The sequence below is a fragment of the Aquarana catesbeiana genome, linkage group LG03 (genome assembly GCF_042186555.1).
Source record: "Aquarana catesbeiana isolate 2022-GZ linkage group LG03, ASM4218655v1, whole genome shotgun sequence".
Taxonomy (NCBI): domain Eukaryota; kingdom Metazoa; phylum Chordata; class Amphibia; order Anura; family Ranidae; genus Aquarana; species Aquarana catesbeiana.
In genome coordinates, this window is record NC_133326.1 from 342,116,722 (window position 1) to 342,133,968 (window position 17,247).

Here is a 17,247-nt window from a genome sequence, read left to right on the forward strand (position 1 = left end):
TTCCAAGGAACTTGCTAATTTTATTCCCAAGTACTTTATTTCTTTCTTCCAAACGAACTGGAATTCCCTTTTCAACCTCTCCTCTTCAGGTTTACTTAGGTTTATGTTTAAAATTTCAGATTTCCCCAAATTAATCTTAAAATTTGATATTTCACCATATTGTTTGAGGGTTTTTATTAGGTTTGGCATTGTAGTCCTGGGGTTGCTTATGTAGAAGAGCACATCGTCCGCGAATGTTGCAGGGCTAGAGGATGTCATTCATTTGTCCCGTGCAGCATAAGGAGGGAGGGATCCTGGAAGTACCTGCTCAGTGTTATCCAAACATGCTGGGCTTGTGCTACAACCCCTCCCACTTCCCCTGCCGCCTTGTTTTGATTTCAGGCAGCTCCAGAGGAAGAAGCCAGACCCCTCAGCTTTCTAACTCCCATGTGAGTCTCTTTTTATGTATACTTTAAGAGGGGGGAAGAAGGTTGTGTAGCAGGCAGCTTGCAGAGTGATAGGTGTGTGGTTTAGTGCAGGCAGTGTTCTCCATAGTGGGGACAGGACAAGGGGAAAACACGTAATTACCAGGCTGTTCGATCCTCAGCATCAGAGGGACAGAACACAGATCTCATACATTGATTTATATCAGCAAAAATCATGTTTATTACAGAGACTTCTGTGATAGGGAGAAAAGAACCCATGAGATCTGTGTGTTCTGCTCCTTTCCTGTCTCTGCCAGCTCCATCTTTAACCCTTTTGTCTCCTGCACACTAGTTTTGCCCTCCTGAAGAGCAATCAACATTTAGATTGCTCTTTAGAAAACATTAGGCAGGTGGTGAGAAGGTGTTGTATCACCTTGAACCCCACACTAGTACACCACAACTGTGCATTGCAGAGCAGCCCTATTCACTTGAATGGGTTGTGTTCAGTAGTTGGTAGCACCTGCCAAAAGCCAAAGGTTCCTGCCATGACATAAAATGTCAAGACTACAGCATGTGAACACCTCCAGCTGCTGCCTATGCAGCTTAAAGGGTAGCAGTTGGGGGTGGTAAAAATGTGGCTCAATTGAAGACTTTTACAGCCCCCTAGCCACTGGTGTGAATGAGCCCTAACATTGCTGATGTTGTATCACAATCAATCTCAATATAAGTAAAGTGAACATTCCCTCTCCCTCCTCATGTTACCATAAAGGGTTTTTTCACTAATCTGATAACTATACATGCCACCAATGTAAGGGCTCATTTACATTTGCAGTAAGAGGGCAAAAAGTAGGAATTTGAGCCATGGTTTTTTTGTCACCTGAACCACTGGCCATGATCCCTGCAGAGCCTGGACCAGCTCTGTGACATCAGCCAACAGCGGGTTTTTGCGGAGGGGCAGAGCTGAAACAGTGATATCCAGAGTGGGGTGCACTTTGTGCATTGTCTGTGGTGTAAGCTTATTACTGGTTGGAAGCCTCTGTGGAGGCTCTCAAAATTTAGAGTTAGGACTACAGAAAATGGGGTGCCTTGATGGGGCTCTGTAGCTTATGCATGTATTTGCAAATGTATGCTGACTAAACCCCCGTTTTTTAACGCACACTGTTGGACAAAATAATTTAATTGGTTAGCAGGCTGGTCAGTAAGTTGATGTGGGAATGTCTTTGGTTTTGTTTTTCATGCGTTGCCCTTCCATGTGCTCCTTGCTGCAAAGGCTAGTTATAGGTGAAGGGCAGTAGCCATTTGTTTGTACTGAAATTTGAAAGTACAATACTTGAACTTTCAAATAATTTTTTTATTTTATTCTTGAAATATATGGGTATAGAATTGCATTTTATAGTTGGTCGCCCTACTTTTGTCCCTGTCCCCCCATAAATGAAAGCTGGAGACGCCACTGCCTATGAGGAGAGGGGGTGTGTGCCTTTCCTCCAATCAGCTGTCTTGGCTGTATGCCCAAGCTTCACTGCAGTGTTAACCAGGAAGAGAAAATCTCTTAACGCGATGTACACTTTCTAAACAGTATATAAAGATGAAGACAGCAGAAATACATGTAAAACTTATGTAGGGAGATTTGTTTCATCTCTGTGTATCATCTGAGGCTGTTCCCTTCACTGGGTATATGTGAGGGTTTACATCCACTTTAATAAAGGGTGACAGAAGCCCACAAAGGATTGCTGTGAGCCTGGGTGAACTATCCTTTACAAGATAGAAACTCTTCTGCCTACTATTCATAGCCGCAAAGGATTGCTATGGGCCTGGGTGAAGTTACTATATCCAAGTTATTGTGAATAACTGAAGCTGCATTCCAAAACTGTTGCTACCAACTGCATAAAGCCTCCTGCAGCAGAGAGCAGGGAGGCTTTGCTCCTGCTGGCCATTTTCCTTTAAGGTAAGTAAGTTTACCATGCATGGAGAAGAACCAGAGGAGCCAGGTAAGAAACCAGAGGAGGCTCTAGGTAAGAACCTTGCTACAGCATTTCCTCAGTTGGAAGAAGTAGCCTGCATGGCCTTCCAGGGACAGGTTCTCTTTGAGACAATTCAGGTCAACAGCATTAGAGATGCGGCTGAAGTTGAACACTTGTCATTACTAGCAGAAGAAGGCTAGAGTACGTATTTGTGCTCTTATATTTATTAAGAAGTGTCTTAACGTACCTGTCAATTTAGGAGTAGAGGGGTGTAAACCCAGGAATCCATGTGTTTTTTTCAAAAGCGCATTTTGACTTGCTGTAAAAAGCAGTCAAATACCTCTGGTGAGTTGCCATCTACCTCATGAGCATTCATGGTCAAGCCTTTGAAGACACATCTATTCAGAAGCACCTTTTTCATGTTTCAAAAGTTATGTATTTGGTGTTGGGTTTTGTCACATTGGACTCTTTGGTTTGCATTTATTTACCATTTTTGACACTCAATGTGCAATATGTTTGGCACGTGCCACGTCACTTGTTCACTCTCTGTAAAACTATTTTAAGCGCCAACACCTTTATTTGTTGTCACTATATATTTAGGAGTGATTTTTCACTTTTTAAAGGGGCAGCTACACTATTTTATTTTTACATCTAGGGCACCATCACCAGGTATGTTATTGATATAAAAATAACAAACCTGTTATACTTACCTGCTCTGTTGCAGTGGATTTGCACAGAGTAGCCTGGATCCTCCTCTTCTCGGGTCCCTCTTCTATGCTCCTGGCCCCTCCCTCCTGCTATGGGGGCACTCAAGCCAAGTCACAGCTCCCTGTGTCCATTCAGACACAGGCATGGCCCCGCCCCCTCTCACCTGATTGGCTAGCTGACTTTGACAGCAGCGGGAGCCAATGGCACCACTGCTGTGTCTTAGCCAATCAGGAGACAGAATCTCTGAGGCCGAGACACTCGTGGACATCGCTGGACAGAGATGAGGCTCAGGTAAGTATTAGGGGGGCTGAGGGGGACTCCTGCACACAGAAGGCTTTTTATCTTAATACCTAGAATGCATTAAGATAAAAAAATCTTCTGACTCTACAACCCCTTTAAGCTGGATGGTTTCGGGGCATGGGAGAGGCTAGGTGTCAGGTATATGTCCCAGCTGTATGCAGGTAATGTACTTAAATCCTTCATGGACTTACAAAGGGAATTTTCTATTTCTAAGAGCCAATTTTATGCATGCTTACCGCTGAGACATGCTCTCAACTCTTAGTCTCTCTTATCCAGGCTTACTTTGACAGATCATCCCATAGTGCATGATGCTCTACTGGCAACAGACAAGAGAGGCATGGTTTCACGGGTCTATTCAATCTTACTCGACTCCCTACAGAATGTTTCTGCACTACAATGTAGGAGGGGATAGGAGAGGGATGTGGGTGCTATCTATGGAGACATTTGGGAACGTTGCCTGTCATCCGCACCTCTAGTTTCAGTTTCGGCTTCACAGAAACTTTCACATCACTTTTTGCTGCACAGGGTATATAGAAAACAAATTACATAAGTGGGGAAGTAAAGACACTCCTCTTTGTCCAAAATGTGAACGAGATCACAGGGACCTCCTTCACATGTTATGGAGATGCCCCAAGATATGGGCAGAGGTTACCAATACCATTTTACAGGTATATAACTTCCAGCTTGTGAGTGACCCAATTGTGTGTCTCTTGGGAGCCCTGGAAATAGATACGCTAACTCCAAATGCCCATGTGGCAGTATTGCGCTTACTATATGTTGTTCGCAAACTAATTGCCAGTTATTGGATCTCCCCTCATGTACCAACTAGAAAGCAATAGGTGGAGCAGGTGAACGCTATGCTTATTCGTCAAAAACTAACATACCAACATAGAAATGTGCAAAAAAAATTGTATTTTTTGTGGCAACACTGGTTGGATGCTCCAGGTCTTGCACCGCATCAGTTGGTGCGAAATAGATTATTGGAGGGCTAAAACATTACAGGTAGATTTGCGCCAAGTGAAAGCTTTTTCCTATGGAGTCATTCATTCTCTTTGTTGTTTTTCTATTTCCTTCTTGTGTTTGTTCTTTTACATTGTAATTTTGATATGACACAAAGTATATTTTTCTTTTGATTACTTTTATACATCACTCATAGTTTGCATATATGCATATATCGTACATCCTGTATTAGTATGGGTCGTTGTATTGATTATGTTGTACATGTTGGAATGTTTCTTTTTTTGTCTTACAATAAAATGTATTTTTCTGATAAAAACAAAAAACAAAAAAAAAAAAACTCATCACTTGTCAGAGTACACATGTCACTTATCTGCTTTCCTGTCCGTGTGGCCAACAGTGCCTTGACCGCACAACATGAAAGCTGGCAGTAAGAATGGGAGAACATCTCAATAATATAAAAAAGGGCTTCAAAGTATATAGCCTTTCTAACCACCTTAGGCTATACCATCATAGAAACCCTAGTCTAGTCATGTTTTGTAGCGTTGGTAAAATAGAGAGGCACTGGAGGGGCACTAACATGCGAAAAACTGTGTCACAAAATGAGACACACTGGATATATGAGTTATGCACTATGAGTCCCTATGCTATGAATACTGACATAAACATAAACTGCTTCATATCAAATTATTAAATGTACTGTGCAAATTATATGGCAATCCAGAAGTCAGCTTTCACCTTTGGGTTATACCAAAAACCCACATGGGTAAAAATTCTTCCCCCTTAGGTTTCGTTTTTTAGGCCCCTCTTATGGACAGATTATAGTACATGCAGTACAATATCACATTATATAGATGGGTGGGACTAATAAGTCATTCATTTATATTGAAATTATGTCACCTTTAACTGAGGGTATTTTTTATTATTCTTTCTATTATTATTATATTATTATTTCTTAATTAATTCCAAGGTGCTTTTTATGCCAATTTCATCAGCATAAATTTTCAGGCACTTCCCTGAAACTTACACCTCACTGCAACAATTATGATTATAGGTTGGTATTGGGTAATAATGTCCAGTGCTAACCATTCTGCATGTAAATTACTTTTTAGCCACTAGATGGCCGGTACACAATGGGATAGTTATACATGGCAACCTAGGATAGTGTATATATGATAAAGTCCATTTCCATTATACTTGAGGAATGACAAACACAACATCCTATTTAGGGGATGAGCGGAAAGACTTGAGGTTTGCCACATGATATGCATAAAATAATTTATGTAAAGGGAAAGGGGCGTTGTTCTAATGATCGGGGACTGTATAAAGGTGTGGGGAACGCACCTCAACTTCCAACTTCTGAAGATGTTACGTAGTGAGGAAACCTATTAAGTTGGAATGCAAGGTGCGTAACTTTCTATGCAAGTGGAACGCAAATTAGAGTCTAGTGGCCCACGGCTTCCTTTGCATTAATGGGATGCCCATGTTTTTACATTTTTATGTACAGGTATGTACATCGTCAACGGATGTTTTTACAATAAATCTGAAGCAATTGTATGCTATGAGAAGCCTGTCCTTCTCTTTCTTTCTACTCCACTAACAATCTTGCTACCAGAGTCACTGGTGATACCGCCACCAGGAAAGGTTACCGGAGGGCGGCCGGAGAATACCCCTGGTCTCTGGGTGACCACTAAGTGATCTTGACTCTTTTTGTTATACAAGAAGAGGGTCAACTCTCTTTGGTGAGTGGGGACCTCCGACCTACATCATACTGTAGATGTGATGAATTGATGGCACTAAAGTGGACATTGCAGCTGAAGAAATCAATATGGCATTTTAACAATTGTTGAAAGGACTTCTCATATTGAACATCACACCTATTTGGCACTGACCACTTTTATTGTTTTTCATTATTTGTATCCATGTTTTTTTGTCTGAGAGTTGTATATTTGCACTATAATGAATTTATATTATATTTCACTCATTTGCATTTGCAAGCACTGTTCTAACACATGGAGCTAACACGTCTGTGGGTTAATTTTGAGGATCATATAACCTAATTTTTAACCTAAGTTTGGAACAGCAGCTGCATTAAGTTGCATTGGTGGCGCGAGTTTGTTTTTTATTCATAACATTGCCATCTAGTGAAGTTATTTAGACATAAGTATTTGGAACTATATAAAAAGACGATTCACTTGATTGGAGGAGTTCATGCTGATCACATATCTATCACGTTGACAAGAAGACTTTATCTATTTGTGAGGCTATTTTTTGTATTTTGTTCACTTTTTTTTGTTTTGTTTTTATATTCTTCAGAATTTTTGAGAAGTCTACACTTTATTTTTGATTTTCATCACTGTACATCATAATGATTCAGTGTACTTTAGCATTTCAGCACTTTTTTGGGGATAATTGTATTTTCACGTATTTATAGGAGTTTTAACACACATATCTGATACATTGTTTATATTCACTGTTTTGTAACATTATTGCCACAGCCCTGTCACTTTATAGACAAACATTTTAGTTAAGTTATCTCAGCAGTGTAGAAGTTAATTTGCAACAGGTTCTAGGTGCAGTTTTTACTCCACCTTTATTGTAATGGTATAAGGCTCCATCGCACAATCGGCTTGTAGTTCCTAAAGTTAATTCTAAGGTCCTGCTATAAGGCCAGACTGCAACCATTTAAAGTAATTGCTGTATGTTCATCCAGCAGCATCTGGACATCACTGGCACCTTATGCAGAGATCTCAGCCAACGTGACAGGCAGGAGAGCCTATCAGCTTCTATTATGGTGCATTCTTTCAGTACTACTGATGGACTTAGTAGTCTTCAGTACACCTGTCTTTGGCATAAAGTCAGTAGCTTACTCACATTCTTATTATAAGGTTTGTTGAAGCTTCCCATCCTGGTAGCTATTTATTGATCTATCACATACTTACCGTAATTTTCTTTTCCTGGTGCCTTTCCATGGCAGCATACTGAACCCACCCAGTTCATTCCTAGCAATGTACAGGGAATAGGCTGTTATGTGGGTGGTGTTCTAATCCCTCTGCACTCTATACTTTAATGTGGCCAGCGACTATTTTGATTGCAGCATAGTAACATATATGCGTTTGTATACGTTATATATATGTGTTTGGCTGGCCAATACACAGTGCAGATTTCTATTCTGCAACCCATGGTAGCATGAATGTGTTGATGTGGGAATCCCTCCTGCCAGACCATGGTCTTCTCCCAGCAGGGGAGCGGGGAAGACATCCGGGCCAGGAGAAGATAGTGATTAGAAGATCTTTCTTGCACTAACAAGGATTCCTGCAGCTTCTCCGGGTCCCACAGCAGATCTGGTACATCTAATACCTCAAGCTGGATCTCTTCCTGGACTAGGGAGCCTCCCATCCCCCATTCCTCCTCCAAGCTACAGTGTTACAACCAATCAGCTATCTCATCTTCCAGGGACCCAAATTCTGCCTGCAGTCTAGGGGAACCCCAATCTATGGCCCTGTCTGTGCTTTTCCCTTCTGGCTCACCTGAGGGCACATCTCCCTCCTGCATGGGCTCCTTTCAGGTGGGGTCAGCAGAGCACATAGGCAGCTGGAATTTCAGGGACATTTTCTGGTTCCTGCTGGGCAGTACTTACAGTTACCAGGTCCCCGACCGGGCTGCAGACCACAGCAGATCTTCTTTCTTTTTCTCCAATGTCACTAATTTTCACAGGGGAGTTACCAGGCTCCGACTTGACCCCGCCTTGCTCAGATGATCCAAGGCCCGCTTCAGCCTTCCAGGACTTTCACGGTTGTAATTGGTACAGTCCTGATTGTAGGTTCACATAGTAGTACTGTGGCCCCTGGTCACTGGATACTAGCCTGGTATACGGCTTGTCGCTATGCCCGCACCAGACCCAGGAACTGACCACCGCAGTTTGTATCTGGCGTTCAGGACACAGCAGGCATAGTCGCTCATAGTCGCTCTGTCCACTCAATTATCCTAAGGGTGAATCCCCAGTGATGTGTCCACCGCTGTCCACCAGTGTCCACTCCTGCAGATCAAGCAACCAGGTCAGCGCTGGAAACACACAAGCACACTCCACTCTCTGCTAGCAGGGTACACTAGATCTCCTCCAGGGTGTAGCTCCACCTCCAAGCTTTCAGACAGGTTGGCGCCTGCCGCTGACTTGCACTGTGGTTGCCTGGGGTAATAATAAAGTCCATGGCACATATCTCACTGTAATGAGCAAGATTAGGACAGTGCCTTTGGCAGGCACCCGCTGGCTTACCCTGATCAACATGGGCAACAGTAAACATTTCCAGGCACACTTTACTGTCAATAGCAGAAGTTTGAAGCATGAAGTCACTATGTCCAACATTAGCAGATCACTGGACATATTTGTAATCCATGGGCGCGCTTGCCCGCCGTGGTTGCCATGGGTGACAGCACATAGTAAATTTAATGATTAGCAGGTTTGAGCACAAGTGTCAGGGAAATGGCAGAATCAGGGCCTGCCAGTATCGACGCTTCCCCGTGCGCCTGCGTGGTGGAATTGCTCATCAGCGTGTATCATCACTCGATCGGCGGGTACGAGCGCGTGTCCCGAACGGATTAGCTCACGTGGGTGCACGACGCAGCGCATCAGCACGAACGTGTACGCGCACAGCAGGACGTCCCCCTGGCGGGCCTATATAAAGACGACCATTTCCTGTGTTTGTTGCTGGTTTGTCTTTTCAGCTCCTGTGATACATTCCTGAACCTGTGTACCTGTGCCTGCCTGTCATGACCCAGATTGTCCTTGACCTCGCTTGAACCTCTCCTGTGATTGACCTCTGGATATTCCCTGCACTTCTCTACCTGCTTGATCATCTGTGTTTGACCCTCGGCCTGTTCCTGGACTTGTCTCTGCCTTTTCCCAGTGTTTGATCTCAACCTGCTGAACTACCCGTGTTTGACCTTTGGCCTGCTTTCTGGACTTTCTCTCTGCCTGTTCCCAGTGTTCTGATCTCCAGCCTGCTTGACTACCAGTGTTTGACCCCCGGCCTGCTCTCGGACTTTGTCTTGTGTTTGACCCTCTGCAACCTCTGCCGGCTCCAGTCTTCTTCTCCAGACTCCTGCCTAGCCAGTTCCAGTAGGGTGTCAGCCACCCAGCACCCTCTATTTGAAGAACCTCCCAGCTATTCTACTACCTGCTGGTGAGCCGTGCTCCTTCGTGCCCGATACCCACTGTGCCACTTCCTGAGGGTGTCGTGCGCCCAGCTGCAAGGGGAGCCTCTCTCAGCAACTCGGCCTTAGTGAGTACCTGACAACAATTGTCCGTCCCAGCCATGGTTGGGGCAACTGGGTAAGCAGGGCAGCAATAACTTCAGAGGCAGCTCCTGCTGGTTTGCTATGGACAATGGCACTTGGGTTTTGAAGGGACAGTCACAAATAGACAGAGCACATAAGTCCTTCCCTGGTTCAACCCCTCCGGTGATCTTTTGGAACAAGGCACAATGAAAAACTCTGGTTGCTAGGAGCAACAGCCGGCAGGTTTACCATGGGCAGATATCCTGAACGAGCCCCCAAATGTAGGGCTACCCCCATAGGAGCCGCTGCCGCTGGTGAATATGGTTATCTCCCACCCTGCACAGCCAGGCATGTGAATTTTCCACTCTGGAGACAAGAAACAGTCCTTGCTAATTTTTTTATTTGGTGGATTAAACTTGGATGGGGAAAGGTTGTTATGGGATGCCCACTTGATCAGTAAGAAATCTTCAAGGACTCCACTATATACATCAAGTATATACACACTTCTCCTCTTTTACTTCCAGCACAGACTTGCTTGTAGAACTACAATTCCCAGGACCAGCTAGCACTGACTGTTTGATTCAACACAATCTCAGTCAGATCCAAGAGAATGCCCTCTGCAGGCAGGGACCATCGGCCCCTATAGTGTTGTAGCAAAAAGAGAGGTCTTTGGTGCTAGCTGTCCTATTCCTGTGTATATGTAAAAAAGCCTTGTGAACTGCTATGTTAATCCTAGAAGAAGCTGCCGGCACTCTCCACACTTCCTAAGTGTGTCACATAACAAATAAAAGATAATTGAGTGCAGCGCTAAAGAAATTATACATATAAATGTAAAAATAGAGTGCAACAGTAGTTGACATAATCCAAAAGAAAAATATCACAAAAGAAAAAATATCCAGAAAAAAAAATGTGATTTGCAAATGAAAAAAATAAAAGAATGAAAAAAATGACAAAACCACACAGTGTCCGTATAGTATTCAATCTGTAGTGCAAACAGCATGACAGTCCGTTTTGTGATTTTTTTTTTTTTTCATATAGATATAATATCTCCATACTGATCCACCTTTGTGCATATACAAAAATCTTGATGTGCCCTCCACCAGTTATGCCCTCACCTTATAGGCTGTATATATGCGCCTTTGGTAATAATAAATAATAATAAATCCTCTGGTTAGCTCCTTCTAATATTTCTCCTTCTTATTGATCTTACTTATGGTGAAAGGTTGCCTGAATATATGATATACACCTTCCTTATAGTTACCCTTGGCTTCCACTATCATCGCCCATATGCAAAGCAATAAACTTAAAACAGTGCTTTATCGTTTTATGGGAAGTTTATTCATAAAAACATATATAATTTCCACTCACTTTTCACAAATAAAACCGAGCCTTAAAAATACATTGCCCTTATGTGCTGAGACAATGGTGTCACCTTGGACCGGGAATTCAGCTCTGGTTTGCAATGCTTCCTTCGTCCGCTGCACTGAATCGCCTTGCACTGAATCGCCTATAAAACGATAAAGCACTATTTCAAGTTTATTGCTTTGCATGTGGGCAATGTGAGTGAAGGCCAACTACATAGCTCCCATCTGTTACTGATTTCGAGGGACTGTCCCTGATATGGAGCAATGTACCTCTGTCCCACATTCCTCCTCATTTGTCCCTCATTTTAGTCTGATCTATATGGTTGTATTATAAAATGCACTTTTTATCTTTAAAAAAGTGTTTCCCAGTGCTAAACCTTTCATCTAAATTCTAAATTGCTGCATTTGTAAATTTTAAAAGCTAATATAAAGGAATAGTAGTGGTAGAAAAAAGCCCTTGTGGATTTAATTAACCTTTTTGTTTTTGGTTAATTCTCCTTTTAAGGGGGTTTGGCAGGGGGCGTGTCCTATGCCTACATACTTTTGCTAGTAGGTGTTCCTTATTCCCATCTCAAAATGTTGGGAGGTATGTAACTATTAGGAAGGTGTGTATCATATGTTGAAAGGTTGCCTGAATATAAGGAAGATCCATAAAAAGGAGAAATATTAGAAGGAGCTAAAGGTGGATCAGTGTGGATATATTATATCTATATGAACTGTCTTCAAAAATCACAAAACGGACTGTCACGCTGTTTGAACTACAGATTGAATACTATATGGACACTGTGTGGTGTATTGAGTACATTGCACTTTATTGCCATCTTGTGGTTGTTTTTGGCATGTTTTCATTTTTTTTTTTTTTCATTTGCAAATCACATTTCTTTTTCTGGATATTTTTTCTTTTATGATATTTTTCTTTTGGATTATTTCAACTACTGTTATATGCATATTTGAAGTTCATGATGTTTATTTAGCGCTGCACTGGATTATCTTTATTTTTCCTATTCCAGTGGCTAATGCTCCCAGTACCACCTCTTCTTCAGGCACCGCCAGCCCGTCTGGCTGCAGCTCCCCTTTTCACTAGCCCTCCTGGCTACTTCTTCACAGTCCTTTCAGACTGACCCTGCAACCATGCCAGATTGCTTGCACCCAGTCCCTTCAGGGATGCCTCTCAGTCCTCTGACTGCAGCACTCACCAGCCCTCTTGGCTGTCTTCCTCCCTTGAGATTTGCCCAGCAGTGTCCTCCTACTGCCCTCTCCTTGCTCCCATGCTTTCTGGTCAGGATCCCTTCGTGTGTCATGAGAAGGACCAGGACAGGGCACCAGAGCCCAGGCCTGAGTTCACCCCCCAGACTAAGGGCTTACTCTCAAAGGCCTTGACAGCCTAATACTCCATCTCCATCTTCCACCTAAACTCCACACTGCCTCTGCTGGGCTGACCCTGAGCAACCCCTGCCAACCCATCTGTTTGGGATTGGTCAGGGCCCTCAGAACACTCCAGCCAGCTCCTTCTAGACCCCTCCCAACTGCTTCTGGAACCTTCTCCAAGTTTCCAGCAAGCAGGGTGGAGTCACCAGAGATGCTACTGCTGAGTCATCCAGCCTACCTAGATGAGTCAGTTACCCAATGCAGATTAATGCACAGGATTGGCTGCCAGCCAAGCCTGAAAATGTACCTACTCTAACAACGAAAACCCTTAACTCTAGCAATTGTAGGGGGTGCTACAATATTGAAGGTACAGATGTTGGTTCTCACTTTTGTTTAGGACTCTGTGCAGTCCTTTTGTTGTTATGAAGCTAATGTTTGAACCATCTTAGTCCAAAAAAAATGTGTTACATGAAGCCTGGAAAATAGCTTAGAATTTTTCCACATTTGCAGAGACATTGAAGTTGGTTCAAATGCTTTTTCCAGAAATTTTTTTTAAAAATCGAATTAAATCTGTACATCTACTGTTTGTCCACAAATATACGTACATCTAGAAGATATGGTGGTTAGGGGTGTAATAATTTTTGCTCTTTCTTGACATGCCCTTGCTATTGGAGCTGCAGCTCCAGGCCCCTACCTTAAAGTAGTTGTAAACTCTCACATATACCCAGTGAAGTAAAGAGCCTCAGATGATACACAGCGATTAAACAAATTCTCCTATATAAGGCTTTTACTTGTTTATCTGCAGACTTTTCTTCCCTACACCCTTTCAAAAGGGCAGAATCTGTTACAATCCTTCTGCGTCTGTGAGGAGCAGAGAGGAGGGGGCGGAGAGGCTGCAGTTACAGTGTGTGAGAGCTGATTGGAGGAAAGGAACACACCCTCTTCCACACAGTAGAAGAACTGTGTTCTGAATAGGCAAGCTGCTTGCTGAGCTCCCTACTTGACACAAATTTTAGAGCACGGGCCATGAAATCTGCTAGAGGCAGGGTTCTTTTCTCTTTTCCTTCCAACTGCAGCATATGCAGGACGGGCACCCGCCGAGAAGACGCCTCCTTCCCAGAGAGGTGAAGAAAATGATGGGTTGGACCCGCAGTCGCATGTCACCCATAGAGCAGCCAGGAAACATTGAAGGAGCAGGAGATTGGCACAGTGCTGTATATGTTTTTGCTAACATATATTCATGTATATCAGCACAAGTGTTTATGTGATTTAATTGCCATGTGTTTTTCACCTTTTGTAGCATCCTTGTCATAAACAGGGCTGCTAGTAAATTTAGTTGTGCTAGGTGGTCACTAGCCTGGCTAATTTGTAGTCTTTGATCCATTGGTTTCTCTTCTAAGCTTGAGTTTAATTTGTAGTCTCTCTCTTCTGTCAATAGGTGGCACTGTTGCCTTTGGCATTAGGATGATAGATATTAGTGAATTCAGGTTATGAGTAAACATGTTGTCTCAGCAAATTAACAGGAGTTTCCTTTGACCGCTTTGCGTGCTGGGATAAGCTATCTATTTGGAAGAAATCAGGTGATCGGGGTTCTTTCCACCTGAGCTGCTGCCTGGGTGGGCGTGTGAGGAGTAGAAGCAGAGGTGTAGGCCTGAAGACTGGGGCCTAACCACGTGTGTAGAGGCTTAGCCCAAGGGGAGCCTGATTGTTGCCAGAGGTAAAGGAGAAGCAGTTGCCAGAGAGGCGACCACTCCTGTTGCCGGAGGCAAGTTTAGAAGGGATTGAGTTCTGAAGGATTACCAGAGCAGACACTTCACTAGCTGGGGACAGTGAAGTAAGTGGGAAAGCTTCAGTAGAGACTCATCCAGGAATACAGCGGGTAGCTGAGAGTAAAGCTTGAAGGAGTACAGCAGGTAGCTGTAAGTAGAGCTTGAAGATAAGTACAGTGGGTAGCTGCGGGTCAAGCCTGAGGTATCCACCTGGTAGCTGAAAGTCCGAGGAACCCAGCGGGTAGCGTGGGTGAAGCTTGAAGAATTCAGCGGGTAGCTGTGAGTTGAGCTCGAGGGATCCAGCAGGTAGCTGAGAGTCCAAGAAGTCCAGTGGGATACTGTGAGCTGAGCTTGAAGAATACAGTGGGATACTGTGAGTGAAGCTTGAGAAGTCCAGAAGGCAGCTGGGAGCTAAGCTTGAAGATCTACAGTGGGATACTGTGAGTGAAATTGTTGCCATAGGAGACAGCAAATGCTACAAGATACAGATCTCTGCATTCAGCTTAAAGGCCCTTTTCTGCATTGCTGTCTGCCTAGTTCTATTTTTGTCTGCGGAGTCTGCCAAGTTGCTATTGCATTTGCCTAAGGGTGCCTTGTGCCCTAACCCTCTCTCCCCTGTTCCTGTTAAGAGAAATAAAAACTCTTTGTTCAGTTTTAAAAGTGACTGGTGCCCATCTTTCCATCTTGCACTACACCCACCATGCCTAGTAACCTGCACCCTGAGGAGAAATGTCAGCTCTCCCTGACTCTGGGGAGACCACTACACTATTTATGATTTATTGTTTTCACAGTTGATTGTATAGAGACACACACTTTTGTTTCCCAATTTGGTAAGGTATATGCTTGAGATTTTTTTTTTTTTTTTTTTTAGGGCTCTTTTAGCTTTGTGGTAATGCTTATTACCCACTGAAAAGTGATCTGTGGTGGATTGCTTTTCTTAGGGCTGTAGAACAGCTTACAGGCATTCAAGAGGTGGTACTGTAGCCTCCTGGAAGCCTGTGTTGTTTTTTTGTTTTTTTAATTGCTGAATGCCAATTTTACATTGCAGGACCACACCACAATTATGAGCTAAGCATTATGCTCATTGCCGTGGTGTGGTCCAATTAAACACAATGTGGTGGTATTGCCTGTCAAACTCTGCGCCCTGAGTTAAAAATGCTGCAGCTGCAAACATTGCAGCGATGACATGTGTACAGCCCTGCCCTGTTGTTATGTTACAGTTCAGATGGTCAGCTCCCTGGCTGCCCCTCTGAAAGAGCCATTACTTAAAATGTAATATGCCAACAGAACTCGCCTCACCCCAACATTGCCCTGTCTCCCTCCATTCTACACAGAAGCCCTTAGTTAAACGCACCTAACAGAGCCCCCACCCTATCAGCTCCCTTCCTTCATCATACCACCACCAAATCCGTACTTCTCAGATTGACACCGATACAGAGGCATTTTTTTCTTTACGGTAACACCACAGATGCAGGGACAGTTTTTTCCTTTCAGTGATACCACTGAAGTGGAGACAGTTAGTTATTTTCTCACATGACACCACAGGCACAGGAGCACATTTTCTTTTAGTGAAACCACCAATGCATGGACATTTTTTCCTCACACCGATGTCAGGGCATTTTTTTTCTACATCAATGTCAGCCCCATATTTTACTGCAGGATAGAATGGTACATTTGTTTTAGAGCAGAGTGCTGCATTCTACACCCTATCATCAACTGCCCCCGGAAAGAGGAGTGGGACGCAGTTTGGCACCTTCCCCCTGGGCACCACCTTCTAACCTTGTCCTTCCACTGCCCCTCCTTGTCCTGCCCACATCTGATTCCCCCTGCAGGCTTCTGTGTGCCCCGCCCCTCAATTAAGGGCTCATTTACATGGCTTCTCTGGCTTATACAGTATGAATGAGCAATTTGTGAGGCTGGAGGCACCTGTCACTCTAGATGAAGATGAACACAGCCACAGGTCTTAATTTGATAAGTGTTCCTTACGTGAAAAGAAATAGCGACTGGGAACCTGCCATTGTGGTACAGTACATTCTACAAATTCACAGAAGGGGGCAGAATCCACCGGGCGGAAAGGCAGAAGTTGTAGAGCCAGCAGCTTTGACAAGCTTGCATTTAGATGCTGGGCGAAGATTTCATTGCGTCAGCCAATCAGGGCTTTCAAGGCACTGTGCGGCGGCGCAGTGCATTGTGGTTGTTCGGCGGGCCGAGCAAGCGACCCGATAATTCGGTTGTTCCCCAAATGGGCCAACAGCCAATGTTCGCCCCAAACTTATGCTTGGCCCGAACCGTTTGCCCATCCCTAGTCATAGTGTTTCTAAACACTATGCCCAGTGCCATAATAGAGACCCAGCAGCATGGCCGTAGCATAAAGGGTTGCAGGGGTCACAATCGCAACCCTGACCCTAGCTCCAGGGGGCCCCTGCAGCCTCACTGTCATATTATCATATCCTCCACAAAATCCAGCTCAGATCTGCCCTAGGGCCCCACAGCCACACTCCAGTACTGAGCTTCTACTTTGCCTTCCACAGTCCACACCCCTCTGTTCCCATTGGCTAGGGAGAAGTTGTGAGCCATTTCCTGAATGGAGAGGAGCACGAGGTGAGAACAGCCCTGGATGGGGAAGTGTCTGTGCTGTGTGCTGGCAACATGAAATGGTAACCAAGCTCAGCGAGGGAAGAAGAGGAGAGTGCTGTCCTGTAGCGACGATGGGATGGATGTTACTCGTGAGGTAAGACACTGCTCAGTGTCTCCTAGTCAGCAGCTGGGATTCTCTGTACCCCCACCAGGGGATGTCTACTTACCCCACTTCCATGACACCTGGGGAAAAGACACAAACCTCCGGGAGGTGACCTTCCCCCAACACCTGCCAACACTGACAGAGAAACCTTCAGAAATTCCTAAAACAAATGCCTTAACACCTCCTGGGGGGGGGGGGGGGGGGGCTCTGAAGGGCTGCAGGCTCCATATTTTGTGTCACATGGCTTAGCTCCCAGATCTAAAAGTTGCCCCCCCAAGCACCCTGACTACCCCCTCCACCCTGCATGCTATGCCCGGCTGCTGAGCTCCTTTCCCATTACAGCATTCTATACTGTTCCTCCTCCGCAGGGCTGAAATCACATTTCTTTACAACACAGCC

The 17,247-nt window shown here is 44.3% G+C and overlaps 1 protein-coding gene across 1 annotated transcript in view; it reads left to right on the forward strand.

Moving 5' to 3' along the window:
* The first annotated feature begins 318 nt into the window (after window positions 1–318).
* The window catches only part of LOC141132301 (uncharacterized), an 85,127-nt gene continuing 68,198 nt past the window's right edge, over window positions 319–17,247 (forward strand). Inside the window, exon 1 of the mRNA XM_073620570.1 lies at window positions 319–428. The gene's annotated coding sequence lies outside the window, so the exon portion shown is untranslated. The remainder of the gene's footprint in view (window positions 429–17,247) is intronic.